Genomic DNA, 14749 nt, shown 5'->3' on the forward strand with positions numbered 1-14749 from the left:
TTGCTGATATTTGCCACAGGTGTCCTGGGATCTGTCATACTATGGTGGTCATTATGACCTTGGCGGTCAAGTGACCGTTATGCCGGCAATGATGGTAGTACCGTCGCCAGGCCGGCGGTAATGACTGCCAAATAATGACCATAGCGGTGGTCCCTCCCAGAGACAGCCAATGTACCACATCAACTGCCAGTGCGGTACAAATTCTAAACACGCCAGTACCAATCTCCAGGCAGGTGGAAGACAAGGATCCGCCCACCATATCATGACATAGCACACCGCCAGGATTTCTGAGGCAGTGGCAATGCCACCAAAAGCCTGGCAGAAACAGATCCTATAAAAGGAGACACTCACCTCCAGAGACACAGAGGAGTCAGGGGCCCCCATGGAACCTGAACAGCAAGTCTTTCCGATGCTGTACCACGCCATGGCCATCCTGGACCACCAACGTCGATGAAGACAACGACGGTGAGTACAGCCGCATAGCACACAAGGGATGGAGGGAGGGAGGGGAGAGTGACAAACATATGCGCACCACACACCATACACACAGCAAGAACCATCTACAGAGTTAAACAACAGTAACAGAACCCAGGATCAAAGAAAGCCAGGACACATGTTCCAACTACTGTAATCCTGTTGGATAAAGAGTCCAAATACAAAATATATACATCAATGCATATTCACGTGCAGGGCTAGTGGCCAGTCCAAAGTCTGAATAAGCCCACAGGGCAAAGTCCAGTCCCCAACTTGACTCCTGACAACATCTGGACTCCACTGTGTAGAGGCATCATGTAGGAAAAAGGCAGGCACCTCAGGGGGTGGGGGGGAGAAGGATGGGGGAGATTCTTTTTTGGGGGGGTTCTTAGGTTTGGGTTTGGGAGGGGGCGGCACTTTACCCTTCTGTTTTGGGGGCAGAGGAGTGGGCTTGGGGCAGGGGGCCGGAGTTGCACTTGTGTGCCCCTTAGTGGAAACTGAGGTCTTTGGGGGTGGAACAGGGCTAGACTTGGTGCTGGAGGGACTGGGCTGGGGGTGGGACCTTTCTCATGGGCAGGACTGGGGAGAGGGAGGGAAGAGGTCAAGGCGGGAAAGGAAAAGCTTCTTATGGCCAATGGGGTGGGTTGTGGGAGGAGGGATGGGAGTGGAGGTAGAGGAAGTGGTTGTAGGAGGAGGAGGTGCACTGGACTTGGGTGCAGGTGCATGGACAGTTTGCATGTGTGAGGTGGATGGTTGTTGGGGGTCTGAGTGTGAGTGTTTGTGTGTCTTTGGAGTGGGGCAAACATGGTGGGGGAGGTCAAACAGGTCATGTGGATGGATGTTGTGGTGGTGTCTGCAAATGAGGTGGGTGTGCTGCATGAGGTGGTGATGGTGGTGTGGTGACTGCGCATGTGGTGTGGGGTGCATGTCTGTGGGTCTGCTGTTGTGGTGACTGAGGGCACGGCTGTGCAGATGGCAGGTTCTGGGACTGTTGATGCAGTGCATGCAGGTGTGAGGGCTGATGAGACTGTGAGGGAGGAGCAGGAGGGGGAGACAGTGGAGGCAGTGGATGATATGTGTGCATCCATGTGTGGGCTGTGTAAGTGCTTGTGGACTGAAATGTGCTGCTTGTGTTTGTCTGTGCGAGTCTTGTCTGTTATTTTGGGTGCATGCTTGTCAGAATGTGTGCATGGGTTGTGGGTGAGGAGACTGTGACTGGGAAGTGGTAGTTGGAGGAAGGATGGATGAAACAGGGACACTGGCTGCCGTCAGGGAGGAGGCCAGAGCCTGAAATGATTTCTGTAGGGCTACCAACCCACTGTGAATGTCCTCCAGGAAGGCATTACATTGCTGCATCTGGGATGCCAGCCCCAGGATGGCATTTACTATGGTTGACTGCCCTACCCAGATAGATCTCAGGAGGTAAAAAGCCTCCTTACTTGAGGGCAGCAGGGCTGACTGGGGCAGGTCCTGAGGTGCCAGAGGCGAGGGAGACACCTACCCTCAGGGGTGAGTGGGCACAGGCAACTTGGTGGGGGGCTACTGGGAGGGCGGCGCTGGTACAAGGGTCACGGTTGAATATGTAGTTGGGGTGGTCCCAGAGGGGTCCTCCACCACCAGGGAGCTTCCATCGGAGGAGGTATCAGAGTCAGTTGAATCAGCTCCTGTTCCCCCTGTGGTGCTCCCCTCGCTCTCCGTCCCACTGCTCCCCTTGGCATCAGTGGTCTCTGTCACCTGGGTTCCCTGGGCTGCAGCTCCCTCACTCATCAGTGCCCCTGCTTCTTTGCCAGGTGATGCTAATGCACACATGGACAAGCTGACAAAAGTATATGGGGAGAAATGGAGCACAGGGTCAATCACAGCAACAACACAGATGGCATACACATCACTATCACACACAGGGACTAAGAATGGGCAGTATGGACCACCCTGGCATACCTTTGGCTAAGTACCACAACAGGTAGGAGGCAAACACTGCCATCTGCACATCAATTGAAACCAACTAAGCTGTCTGACATGGAAAGCCTGCTACCTAGCCATCTAAAATATGCATTATACTCCAAATACCTAAGCTAGACCACGCTGCAATGTCGAAGCTGGCATATTGTGGCATCCACTGACTAGAACCCTGCACCAAAATCCCATGCCAGGCAACAAAGATGGGTGTCACACACACTTTACTCACCTCCTTGTGGCTCCTGTGATGCCCTCAAGTGCCCATCCAGCTCTGGGTAGGCCACTGCCAGTATGCAGGCCATTAGGAGGGTCGGGTTCTGACCAGTGCCCCTCCCTCGTTGGGAGGCCGGCCCCAACTGGGCCTCTGGGTTCTTAGATGCTTGGCGTCTCAGGTCCTCCCACTGTTTCCTGCAGTGGGTGCTCCGCTGCCAATGGACCCCCAGGGGTTCGCACGTCCTTGGCAATGGCAGGCCACAACCCCTTTTTCTGATGGGCGCTGACCTACAGAGGAAACACAGACAGAAGGGCACTATTAACCATACAATCCAGCCTGTCAAAGAAATGGCTCACATACTGCATTTGCCCCTCATCAAGCACACATATGACCCGTACTACTGCAAAAACACTGCCACCAGCTATACCCCCCCAAATGACACACTGCCAGCAAACACACATATCCATGCAGCCATGTTCCATGCAACGTACCCATGGTGTACTCACCTGTTGGTCTGGAGGACCATACAACTGCCCATACAGGGGTATGACCCCATTAAGAGCCTCTACAACTAGGGCCCTTTCCCCTGTTGCACGGGCCATGGCAGGTTCCAGACAAAGATCACAGCAGCACCGGCAGTGGAGATGTGGTCCTGTGGAAAGTCAAGAATCAAGTGAAGTGGTTGAAAGAAAATGGCGGTCACGGCTGCGGCGGTGAACACCGTCACCGCCGGCTTTGATCATCATTGATTCCTATACTACATAATAGCCCATGTTAGCCAATGAGGAATTGCACGGTGGAGTAGAACGCCTCTGCCATGACACCGAACGCTGGCGGATTGAGGACACTTCCACCTGTCCCTGCATACAGGACAGGCGGTTGTCATTTTCTACTGCTAGTACACATGTACTGATTTAAAAGAGTGTCATTGTTGTCAAATGTACACACCTAGACAATTGCAGTGTTCAACATACAAACATGCTCTGTATACACTGATGTAGTGTGTCCATAGTTCCTGTTGTCACTCCCTTCTTACTTTTGGGTCCCTTAGGTACCAACCACTGCGATGGAATAGGAGGAGGAGAAGACAAGCACCCACGTACAGACCCCTTGTGGACTTATCTACACTGGAGGACAGGCACATCATACTCACCTATCATCTGGACAGGGCCACAGTCACATAGCTGTGTGCACAATTAAAGTCTGATCTGCTACCTGCTATCCGTTGCACCACAGTAATCCCCATCTTGTGCAGATACTATTAGTGCTCCAATTCCTGGCAACAGGCTCTTTCCAGGTGACAGTGGGCTTGACTCCAGGAATGTCACAGCCAATGTTCTCTATTGTGCTTGCAAGGGTTTTGGCATTCCCCCAGGTAGATGAATTGCCCACTGTGAAGGTTGGATTCTGTGCAACGGGACATGTACCACATGGTGTTGTGGCCATTGACAGGACCCATATTGCCCTATCCCCTCCCCCATAAATCCTTTTTGAAGACTTTGGCCCCCCCTCGTGAGAGCTGGTTGAGGCCCAAGGGGACCCCCAGTGATCGCGGGCCCCAGTAGGGGCCCATCATTAATGCAGAGGGAGTGCATTCCACCCCCCTCATCCTCAGAACTCCTGGGAGGCCACTGTTTGGCAGAGGAGCACCGGGGGCCCCATTTTCATTCTGCAGGCACTGGAGGTGCCTAAATCTCACACAGGTACTCCTAGGAGACAATATATATAACATAAGTTCTTTTTAGAGACTTTATTGACTTATATGTTGCCTACCTGTTTTAGGATGTTTCATATGTGTATGAAAATGTTCCTTTTATGGGCATAACATGCTAATATGTTTTTCTGACTTGCCATATGTTTTATAATGTTCCCAATATGGGCGTTTATGATGTTCTTATGACAAGTGCTTTACTGTAATAACGTGTTTCCTGACTACTGCTTATGTTGCAGAACACTGAGTAACCTGTGTGTTAAATGTGACTACTGCTAGTTCTGCAGAGTAACTAATGTGTAACATTCTGACAACTGCTAAGGTAGCAGGATACTACTGATATGTGATGTTTGGTCTAATAATTGCGTTGTGTACAATAAAGTATATTTTCATATACCTTGGTGTTGTGTTTCCTTTGTGGTGGGGATAGTGAGTCACGTGTGTTGTGTGTGTTGTGCAAACACTTTACACATTGCCTACGGGTTCGGCCTGACTATTTGTGTCAAGCTACCAAGGAGGTGAGCAGGGGTTATCTGAGATGTGTAACTCCCTTGCCCTGACTAGAGTGGGTGGGTTCTGTCTGGCTTAGGTGCATACCTTAGCTAACCAGAAACCCAATTTCTAACAGGTATAGTTGCAAAAATCCAAACATTAATCTTGGACATCCACATATATGGTAGCATATAAAAGGTACAGACACACAACATATATGACATACCAACCAGTTAGTCCCTCTCTATGTAAAGTTGCGTCACTAGCAGAGGGATATTGCTGCTCCGCATGATGAAGGAATCATAGACTGACCCAGGATACTTTAACAAACTTGTGAAATGTTCAGGTCAGCCAAACAGACCACTTGGATGTTGATGGAGTGGACATTTTTCCTGTTCCTATATACTTGTTAATTGGCACTTGGAGGAACCAAGGCTACATGGGTGCCATCTATGGCTCCAACCATATGTGGAATGTATCCCAAAGCATACAAATCAGCATTTACATGGGCCAAATCCTCACGCTGGCGAAATCTGATGTAGCTGTCCATGTGTTTCAACAATGCAGAGAGTACAGCCTTCAAAACCAGACTGATCATGGGCTGAGACATCACTCAGTTGGGGCCACTGTATTTTGAAAGGACCTAGTGCCAGGAAGTGTAGCACTCACATGACTTGGACAACGGGAGGTATGCAATTGGGATTACGAATGGCAGGCATCAGATCTGGGTCCAACTGATGACAGAGATCCATGATAGTCTGCCCATCAGGGTGGTATATTTGGATTACATGTCGCTCCTCCATTGTGTGGAGGTCTGCTAGTGGACGGTATAGTGGAGGATGTCTTGCTCTTCTCATGTCATGGTAACTATGTGGGACAACACTAGAACATTTGTGTATGACTCAATCTATACATCATAAGTATGATAACGCCAACGTCAATGGTAAAACTACATTATTTCACATGAAACAGCGAAAAAGTTGTACTCAGCATATACCTAGGCAACAATTACCTAAATACTGTAATCAGATCCTCTAACCCCTATCATGTTCTTTAAATGGAGAAACGTGTCACTGACAGTAAAAGTGACCTCAACTTACTTAACATGTGAAACATATTTGAAACACCTTTACTATGTTCAGATTGTCATTACTCTGTTGACAATACTGTTTCATGTACATAACACTGAATACATATTTTTCACATCCTCAACATAGTAAATACACATTGCTATATGTTTTCATAAAGCCAACAGTTCCCACATTATCATCAATACAAATCTTAGTCAATGAGGCACCTTTCATAACTTTATTGTACATATAAAAGCCTTAAAATGGAAGATGCCTGCCATACTCTACTGGACGTCAGGAAGTGACCTAACTCTACGGATGGATGTCACCACGGTGGTAGGCGGTCACAACCACGGTGGACATTGCCATTGGAACACATTGTTGCCTTTGGCGGACTTTTGCCAATGGTAATGTGGCGGTCCTGTATGTGGCGGACGTGACCGCCATCTCAAACTTCATGTCTCACCTGACTCCTGACACTGCTGCCAGCAAGAACTCCACAACCTGAGCTGCTGCATACTGCCTCTGGGAGCAATCATGCTATGTCCTAGGGCCCCTGCCTTCTCACCTGATGAGCTGGTCAAGCTTGTACAGGAGGTCCTACCTCTGTATAGACAGCTTTATGGTGCACCAGAGGAACAGGTAAGTGCAATGCAATACTAATGTTTGAAATGTTGAGTGCATGATGATGTTGATGAAATGTGGTGGAATGAAGGATTGGGCTAATATGTGTGGGTAGATGGACATGTGCACATGTGCTTAGATAGTTTTGAGCCCTGGTACATAGTAGGTAGTGTGTGATGCATATACCCTGACTCACCTAAAAACTACAGAACATTATGATTGAAGGTGGTTTTAGAAACAGTTGTATAATTATCCCATGTTTAAAGACATGCTTGTGGTCTGGTCATATGTTTCTAGCCAATACCTGGTACTGGATATGCATGTTGTATGCCTGACTCCACTTCACACATGGCCTGACTGCAGATGGTCATTCCACAAAGAAGTGTATGTATGGCTACTTGCACTAACTTTGGTTTCACCCTTCTTGTTTTGGGATGGTGCATGTGGACATGACTTTCTCCTCTTGTCTGTCTCATTCATGCAGGTCAACACCCAACTGAAAAAGGAGATCTGTAGTGCCATTGCCAAGAAAGTACAGAGCCTGGGGATCCACATCCGGCAGAGCACCCATTGTAGGAAGCTGTGGGAGGACCTGGGTCTCTGGGCCTGGAAAACCACAGAGGCACATCTGGGGATGTCCTTCCAAGGAGGAAAGGAGGCCCATCGGACCTGGACCCCCCAATGTTCCATATATTGGTGGTGGCCTACCCTTAGTTGGATGAACGTTTGAGGACAGCACAGTAGCCACAAGAGGGTAAGTACTGACTTAACACATTTTCATCCCTATGCCAGGTCAGTGTATGATGTAATAGAATCTAAGTTGTGACAATGTGGTAACTGCAAAGGGTCAAATATCTCCAAGGAACACCTAGTCGTACAGTCCTTAACATTGGTACGCAGGTGTGCACATTCTATGGTGTACAGGGACATATTACTCTTAAATGTTATCCCTTCTATACAAAAGCATTTGATGATGTGCATATGGCTGTGTCATATGTGTACCACTATACTGCTTTAAAAACCCTGCTGGTTCTTCCTTGCCACCTACAGATCCATAGTCCCAATATCATGAAGGTAAGTTGTTCAGCTATTTGCCCTCTGTACATTCCAATGCCCCGTGATTCATGTCTATGTGCAACACAGAGTCTGACAAGCTTAAATCATTCCTACTTTTCATGAGGTTTCTGATGATTGACAACTTCATGTGAGGCTGTGATGTCCATCTGACATTTCACATGCCATACTTGCTGAAATTACTCAGAGCTGTTAGTAGGTGAACCAATTTGGTAAGTGAGGGCTGTACATTGGCCCCTGCAATGTCCCATCTGAGTGGACATCCTACATGTTGGAAACCATGGAGGTATTGCTAGACTACTATTGCAACACATACATTGATATTGCAGCTCTGAATATTAGTACCATGTACATGTTCTTTAGGTGGTAAGTGGATACACAGCTATTTTCCTTAAGTATTGTGCTGTTGACATGCTAAATAGGCCAAGACATCTTATTAACAGTTACATTTGTCTCTGGTTTTTGCCAACATCATGTGTACATTCTAAGGTTCTGTCATAAATAAACATTGTAATGTATCATAAACATAATTTCTTTTGCTACTTTGGATGTGTTTTGAAAGCTTTTAGTATGGAAAACTATTGCTTGCACTGACAACATTGTGGCGCAGGTGTGGTAGCTCACATTCACATGTGGGTGGAATGGTATGTGTAGTCAGTCATTTGACTTGCCTCAAGGTGTATGTCTCTATCATGGTATCCTCAGATGTGGTTTGTGTGATTGACATTTTCCTATACAGATGTAAGACTATGCATGTCTGAAGTGTGGATAGTGATGTTGCCACTCAAACATTGGGCTATTGATGTTGCTACTCATCATGATACGTTGAACTGTATGTAACCTTCATGCACATGAAGGCTACATAACAGATACCCATTGAATTTAAGGAGTAGTTATGCTACCTGGGGTTGTCTGTGGATAAATGCTATGTGGTAAATAGACCCCTATGAGTGTACAATACTTTGCTTACAGGTAGAGAATGATTAAGATGAGTAGGTCAACAAAGTATGTATCATCCTTTCCTATATCACTATTGGTACATGTGTTGGTGACGTGTTCAGACTCTATCATACTCTAAATTTGGATATGCTGAATTTAGTAGGTGCATGTTTGCAAATTTCAATTGTGAAGGTTGTGGACTCTGTGACATGAAGTGGTTTTGGCTTCTATGCAACATGCTGTCTTGTGTTTAGCATATGATAAGATATCTTTCTTGGTACATGACATCAGGTAATATTGTAAGAATGTTTAGATTTTGTATTTGTGATACGTGGAGATCAATGTTACCACTATTTCCCATAGCTTGGCAGTTGGGTGACAATGTTGCTGTGGATAGGGACCTAGAATCATGTTGCCAAGTCAGCTTGTCATGTAATGGTTAGTGTGATAGCGTTACTGATATAATGGTATTGTAGGCGTGAGATAGGTGGCTTAGCTGGTGAGTGACATTGTTGTTATATAGGGGTGTAGATTGCATCTTGTTGTGACATGATGTTGGCACTAACTTGGTTCTGCCTGGGGATGTAGTACAACTAGATGTAATGTAAATGATGTGCATAGTGTGATGTTAGTGTATGAAAAGAATGTGATGACCCCAGCTCTCTTTCTGTTTTCCAGCATCAGGCATCGGCAAGCGGAGGAGACAGGACACAGCCGAGTGGGGAAGTTGGTGGCCACGGGACCTCAAGACATGAGAACACCGAGGGACCCAGTGGCTTAGAGGGAAAGGGAAGTGCCACGGAGGAGACAGGATCCTCCTCATCTTTGGAATCCTCCTCCAATGGACACTCCCTGGTAGTGACCGACCCATCTGGGAGCACCTCACCACCATCTCTGTCCACCACCCCTCTTTGTACCAGCGCCCTCCCTGTAGCTCCCCACCCAGTTGACCGTGCCCACTCACGCAGGCACCTCTGCCCTAGCCCCTGTTAGCCCTGCTGCCCTCAGTGAGGAGGGTCTGTGGGTCTGTCGACCATCATGAATGCCATCCAGGGACTGTCAACTCAAATCCAACAGAGTAATGCATTCCTGGAGGACATTCATGGTGCACTGGCTGGTCTACAGAGATCCTTTCAGGCTCCGGTCTCCCTATTGACGGCAGCCAGTCACCCTCTGTCTACCATTCCCCCTCCATATTCTTCTTCCCAATTCCGAACCCCTCTTCCCTGACCTAGCCAAAGCACACAAACAGACAGACATGCATTCACCTCAACATCCACAGGGTAGCTCAGACAAACATAAGCACTACATGACACACCGCCGGCATACACACAAACAACATTCCAATGCAAACATGGCAACAGTCATAACCTACCCTGATACCCCCAACACCCCCAGCATCACAGACAGCACACCTGCAGACGCCACACCAACATTCACAGATGCAGCCACTATACCTATCGTACCCACAGGCAGCACTACAGCAAACCCTCAGACATCCACCCCAGTCACCACACCCTCAGACACCACAACCACTGACACTTCTACATGCAGCACACCCACCATGCCTTCAGTCACCACCCCAACAAACAACTGCGCACCCACCTCAGCATCTCCCAGCACCTCCACCCCCCTCAGCCCAAAACACAAAAAACCCTCACCCACCACCCAAAAGCATACCTCTAACAAACATGCACACAAGACGGGAAACATCCTGAACAATGCGTTATAAACAATGTGACATTTCCCATGCGTGCCAGAACAACTAATGCCTTTTTATGTGCCTTAACCGTGCATGTGCCAAACTACGCGTATGTGTGGTTAAGGCACAAAAAAAGGCAGAGTGGATCGGGAGAGGATGTGGTGAGGTAAATTGGGCTGGGGCAAGGCTGGTGGTAGTTTTTAGGGGTGAGGGATGGATTAAGGGCTTAGGGTGGGTGGGGTGTCGGGCCTTTTTTTGGGGCAGGATCGTGTTTTGCTTTTCAATAATGACCGAACTGAAATTCCCATGCACTGACAAAAAAATCTCTGGAATGCATTTCTTAGTCCAAGGAAGACATTTATTATTTGACCATGCAAGGTTCCTAAAAGGAGATTAGCATGTTGAAAGCACACGTTTAAAAATGATCACAGCAATGAAATGAAAACATACACAAATGATTCTCCACTGCAACATACACAGCAAATATATATATATATATATTATAATGCAAAGCGAATAATAAATACAAAATGCATCACCGTAGGGTCCGTCAGGTGCTTCATCTTTCTCCTGCCAGCAAGCCGATGACCCCGTTCAAATGCGAGAAAAAGAGATCTCCACCTTCACAGGAAATCTATATCAGGCATCCAACGTTTGAATCCTGATTGAGGTCTCTGAATCTCCTACTGTCGAGCTGGGTCTCTTTTATATTTTAAAAAAACTAGGAAGGAGCTTTCTGGAAAAAAACCTCAAATTGCGCAAGAAGTATTCAAACATGTTGGCTAGTTTAAGTATGCTTTGAAAATAACACATTGGGATTTCAAGTCAAAGCATGGCTGACGTCTGAGTACATTCTTATCAACCAAAGCCCTTGGTGGGAAGAAAGTACGAAAACAAGACAGAATGCACAGTTTACAATGTGGAAAATTATGGGCAGCCTTTAGCATGGCAGTGTCTAATGCTACCATAAAGTCAATAAGCAGAATGAAGATAAGGCTAAACTGAATACAAAATGGAGTCTGTAACTGGTGATCACTAGTGTGACGGTAGACAGCCAAGTCAAGTGCAAAGTGGTGCAACACGAAGTCAGTGGTCAAAACACACATTTCACTACAGATGTGGGGTTTGGGTGTTTGGGTGTTTCATTTTTTATGACTTACGGTAGGGGGTTGGGCTATTTTATTTTTAGAAGCGGGGTGAGGGGGTTTGGTTATTTATATTAAGGAAGGGTGTGAGGAGGGAGGAGGGAAGAGCAGGAGGGATTGGGAGAGGATGTGGTGAGGTGAGTGGGGTTGGGGCGGGTGGGGGTATTTTTAGGGGTGGGGTGAATTTAGGGCTTAGGGTGGGTGGGGTGCCAGGGTAGTTTAGTAAGGAAGGAATTCTTCAGGGCTCAGGGCAGGTGGGGGTGTCAGGGAAATTTTGTTTTATGGGGCAGGGGTGGGGTCAGGATAGGTTTTTAATTGGGATTCAGGGCGGGTGGGGGGTCGGGGTACTTTAGTTTCTAAGGAAGGGGGTGGGGGTTAGGATAGTATTTTTTTTTTAGGGCTCATGGAGGGTGGGGAGATGGGGTAGTTTAGGTATTAGGGGTGTGGGTTGTTTTGGGCCTTAGGGCAGATGGGGGGTTGTATGATAGAGCCACATATGTCGTTTCACATGCCATTTCCACACATGCCTTTACTAGGCATGCTTTTACAACAAATTTCATTGTAGAGGCTTGCATGGTAAAGGCATGCATGGAAACAACTTGGTCGTGGTTCCGACCGTGTTGTTAATCCATGCGTTGTTCGTGCATGCGTGGTTCCATCATACAATCACAGAAGACATCCACAACAGTGCCTCATACAACCACTCCCTCTCCCTCCATACCCAAACCCTTTTCCTATAACCCTCCCTGTGTGTGTAAAAAAGTTTTCCTTTCTCAGCTTGCCCTTTTCCCTACTCCTCTCCCCTGCCATGAAACCCCTGAATGAGCTGTTTCCCTCCCCAAGTCAATCCCTTTCACCTCCAAGGCATCCCATACACCCCCTGCAAGCACCCATGCACCACCACCAATCAAGAAGTCTACACCTTCCATGAAGACCCGCCTCTCCCCAAGCCTAAACCTAAACCCACCCCTGCCTAGCCAAATCCCAAAGCCCCCCTCCCAAGCCAAGGTATGTTTTCGAAGTCTTTTAGTGCGGAGGAGCAGCAGGATGACGTCTAATTCTAGTTCCATGGCGGCTCCGGACAAGTATGGCTTCCTGAAGGTGAGAGCCTACTTTAATAGCGTTAGTTTCCGCCTGGGTTTCCGTGGTGGTGCAACCGCGGCGAATATCTTTGTGGTGTGCAGCCTCGTACTATGTCTGGGGAAAACATGGTCACTGCCAGTCTGCAGTTGACTTCAGTCATCCGAGGTGGTCTGACTGCAGTGGCAGTGCAGGCAGTGCTTTGGCTGCTGTATTATGAAGGTAATACCACCAAAGTCATAATTTGGCAGTCTTTGTAGGAGGCTGGCCCTTTCTGTAGTGTGCAAAGCTAGCCACACTATGTAGGGGGTCTAGGCAACCACACGTTGATTTACTGAGGTAAAAACTATACTACCTAATGCTTTAATTTTTAAGGTAGCTTGGTCGAGCACTGAGGCCAATCTTCGAGAAGTGCAAAACATTTGTTGTACAAACAGTATCAATCATGCAACTCACACATTAGAAGGAATAACTATAGACCAATTTATGAAAATACTTCAGATTTTTATGTAATTTTTAAGAACAAGATTATCAAACTTGGTTAAGTACTTTTTGAGTTATGGATTTTTGAAGTTTAATCAAAATATTATTTTTCATGCGTGATTATCACCACAGGAATCAATGGAAAGTCATATTTAAAAATACATATAAAATCATACAGTTGCTTTACCAAGTTCTTCTTTTGCAGGTTGGTGGAGGTAATCAATGATCACCCTGTGCCTGGTGGAGAAGTTTGGGTGGCTCCCAGTTCTGGCTGAAGCAGAGGTGAAAGGTCTCTGGAGCTGGTGCAGAGCCACTGCAGGGGACCACTTGGAAAAGGACTGCACAGGCAAGCTTAGAGGTGGTTCCTGGGGGTCCCCTTTGAGTGTCAAGGTTGAATGGGGTGAGCGACCCTTAGGGCACAGCAGGTTCTTTGTTGCAGGGCACAAGGCGGCTGGGTGCAGAGAGAATCAGTGAGCCAGGAGCTGTGCGCCAAGGTGCTCTTTGGAGCTGGAGGTAAGTTAGTTTAAGGGTAGGTTGCAGGACAAAGGGGACACTCTGGTGGGAGGTCCAGGGTGTTCCTGAAGCCCCTTCACTGAGGCTTCCTCCTGGGTGCCTTTTAGCCCGGGCAGGCTGGTTTTCTCTGGTGTCCGACATCAGCTGACCAATACTCAGGGTATTGGCACTGTTTGACCACTGGAGGACACAGTGCCACTACACTTGGCACACGTTCAGGGCTGATCCTTGTGGTTGTTGGTGTGCCATTGGGTCCAGCTGTAACTTCTGGTTCAGGAGTTAGTGCCTGGTCAGTGAAGTGACCCTCACTGGGTTGCTGGTTTCTTCTTTTTTGTGGAGTGTTACCTCCACTCTGGAGGGACTTCTTGGGCAATTACTGAAGCCTGGAGATCATCTGAGGTTCTTAAGGTTAGTCCAGTTGTCCAGCAGCTCCACAGTAGAGATTGTCAGGTCCTGGGTGCAGCAGGCAGGGTTTGGAGCCTTTTCTTTGTGCAGCAGGTCCACAGTTCTCCTGCCTTGGATCCTCTTGGTACTGGTGTTATTTGTGTCCTTTGAATCCGATTACCTAGTCTAGGGATACTGAATTTAGTGGGTGCTTTAGGGGGAACCTAGTAGTGTCCAATGGGGCACCTACCTTTGGGTGGCTACACCCACTACAATGACCACTTCCTGTTGGAAGGGTCACTTCCCTATCCCTGATTGACTATTTTCCTTCCATCTAAGATGAAGGAAAATGAAATGGAGTGTCTACCTCACAGGCAGCACCTTAGGGGCGTTGCATGCCAGGTGGTGTGACTCTTCCTACTCTTTGGGCAATTTCTCGCCTTTGCTCCCACCACAAGTGTGGTTTGCAAAGGGGATGACCATCTGTTTCCAGCAGCAGGCCTGGGGGCCGAGTTTCAAAGGTGGCAAGCCCTTTGAAGCTCGCCACCAGGGGAGTGCACATTCCTGATGGTGGGGGTGTTAGCATCTCCACCTAAGAAGGGCATTGTTCTACAAACCAGAGAGACAGGTCTCTCCCCCAAGGTTTGTAGATTGGGAATCTGGAGGTGGTAGGATGGATAGGACCAGTCAGCAACCATGCCAGGGTAGGTAGCTTTTGAAGGGGGCACCTCTAAGGTGACCCCTGGGTACTTTTAGGGATAAATCCAATACTGATACCAGGTTAGACTTATCATTCTGCGTTGTTTGAAACCAAACAAGCCAGGGTTCAGAGTGGCCATCATGTAGCTGGGAAACTCGTACTGACCAGTGTCCAGCACATGTATTAAA

The sequence above is a fragment of the Pleurodeles waltl genome, chromosome 5 (genome assembly GCF_031143425.1).
Source record: "Pleurodeles waltl isolate 20211129_DDA chromosome 5, aPleWal1.hap1.20221129, whole genome shotgun sequence".
In the NCBI taxonomy this organism is placed as follows: domain Eukaryota; kingdom Metazoa; phylum Chordata; class Amphibia; order Caudata; family Salamandridae; genus Pleurodeles; species Pleurodeles waltl.